Source organism: Hordeum vulgare, chromosome 3H (genome assembly GCF_904849725.1).
Source record: "Hordeum vulgare subsp. vulgare chromosome 3H, MorexV3_pseudomolecules_assembly, whole genome shotgun sequence".
In the NCBI taxonomy this organism is placed as follows: domain Eukaryota; kingdom Viridiplantae; phylum Streptophyta; class Magnoliopsida; order Poales; family Poaceae; genus Hordeum; species Hordeum vulgare.
Genome location: NC_058520.1, coordinates 273158481 through 273160750, shown reverse-complemented (window position 1 = coordinate 273160750; position 2270 = coordinate 273158481).

The window sequence follows — 2270 nt, the reverse complement described above, 5'->3', positions numbered from 1 at the left end:
TCAGGAAGCTCAATCTTCAGCTGGTTCCTCAGGGTTTTCTTGTGAACCTTCAGATCTCTCCTACCTTGGAAGATCAGGTCAGAGCAGCTCAGCTACTTGACGCTATGGTGAAAAAGGTCAATATTGGCGTGGGAAAGAGTCTCCCCAAGTATAAGTGTTTCACTGTTGATGCCAGGGACACATTGTTTTTCAAGGACCGCCTTGTCATCCCGAAAGGTGATCTCAGGAAGGTGATCATGGAAGAAGCTCGTAACTCTCTGCTCTCTACTCATCCTGGAAGTTCCAAAATGTACCACGACTTGAAGAAGACTTTCTGGTGGACTCGTATGAAACGTGAAATTGCACAATTCGTGAACGAGTGTGATGTATGTCGAAGGGTGAAAGCAGAACATCAAAGACCAGCGGGCCTCTTGCAGCCTTTGCCGATTCCCGAGTGGAAGTTTGATCAAATTGAGATGGACTTCGTCACCGGGTTTCCGAAGTCCAAGAAGGGCAATGACGCTATCTTCGTCGTCATCGACAAATTGAGTAAAGTAGCGCATTTCCTTCCAGTCAAGGAGCCCATTTCAGCAGCTCAGCTGGCAGAGTTGTACATCTCCAGGATTGTCTCTTTGCACGGCGTACCTATGATGATCTCTTTAGATCGCGGAAGTATCTTCACTTCCAAGTTCTGGGACTCCTTTCAGTCTGCTATGGGCACGAAGATCCGCTTCAGCACAGCGTTCCATCCTCAGACTAGTGGTCAAGTGGAGAGAGTGAATCAAGTTCTTGAGGATATGCTGAGAGCCTGTGTTATCTCTTTTGGCATGAAGTGGGAGGATTGCCTGCCTTTCGCGGAGTTTTCGTATAACAATAGTTATCAAGCAAGTTCTGGCAAGGCTCCGTTTGAAATTCTCTATGGAAGGAAGTGCCGTACTCCGCTCAACTGGTCCCAGACAGGCGAGCGTCAGATCCTTGGCAATGATATGATAGAAGAAGCTGAGGAGATGTGTCGGATCATTCGCGACAACCTCAGAGCAGCGCAGACCCGTTAGAAGAGCTATTACGATAGAAACCACCGTGACGTGTCGTATGAGCTTGATGATTTTGTCTATCTGAAGGTGTCGCCTATGAAGGGTATGCAGCGTTTTGGCATCAAAGGCAAGCTTGCGCCTCATTTCATTGGTCCATTCAGATTGGCTGGCAAGAGGGGCGACCTTGCATACCAGCTCGAGATTCCGTCAACCTTTGCAAATGTCCATGATGTGTTCCATGTTTCTCAGCTTCGGAGGTGTTTCAAGACCCCTGAGCGCACTGTGCATCTTCAAGATATCGACCTTCAGCCTGACCTTTCTTATCGTGAGCATCTAGTTGCGGTTCTCAAGGCGACTGAGCGCAAGACCCGTAACAAGACTATCAAGTTTCTCAAAGTGCACTGGTCACACCACTCCGATAAAGAGGCTACGTGGGAACGCGAGGATCACCTCCGTTCCGAATTTCCCGATTTCTACCAGTCTTAGATCTCGAGGGCGAGATCTTCTTTGTAGTGTGGGAGAATTTGTAGTGCCCCAAGTGTAAAGCTTTCCCTTTTTGTAACCTTACATGTGGGACCACCTTGACTTTGTCATGAGAGCTATCTATGCATGTATGATTTCATGTGTCACCTTGTATTCCTTCTTTTGCATGCATGCATCCATGTCATACCATGCTTACCATGCCCTGTGTTGCTTGCATCTATACCTTTCATGTCTTAGAGTGGGTTTTGTAATTTCATGTGTTGATGCCATGTGATGATGGTGTGTGGTGTGTAGGAGTGGTTGCTAGGTATTTTCAAGCTCATTGCAATTTCAAACCCTCTCCCTTTACTATTATCTCATGTTCAAAATTTCATCTTCCCAAAAGTTGCTCTAAAATGTCTTGTGTTTAGAGATTATTGTGGAGATGATGATGTGATGATTTGGAATTTTATTCTTGGTCTTGGGGGTGAATATAAATCACAAAACAGATTAGATAAATGCTGTTTTGGATTTATGAAAGTAGCCCCATAAATGCTAGAAGTATTTTATTTAAAAAGCTTATGTATATTCAGGCCCAGGGGCATTTCTGCTTTGATTTTATAATCAGTAGTTAGTCCTGTGGGCCTTTTCCTTTCTCCGTAATTTATCTAATTAGATAATAAAATGTCCAGGGCTGTTTTCTCTATTTTCTTCTCTGGTGGGCTTCCTCCCACTCAGAGAGGCCCAGTGCCTCCTCTCCCCCTCGCGCAGCGCAGCCCACCCGGCGTACCTCTT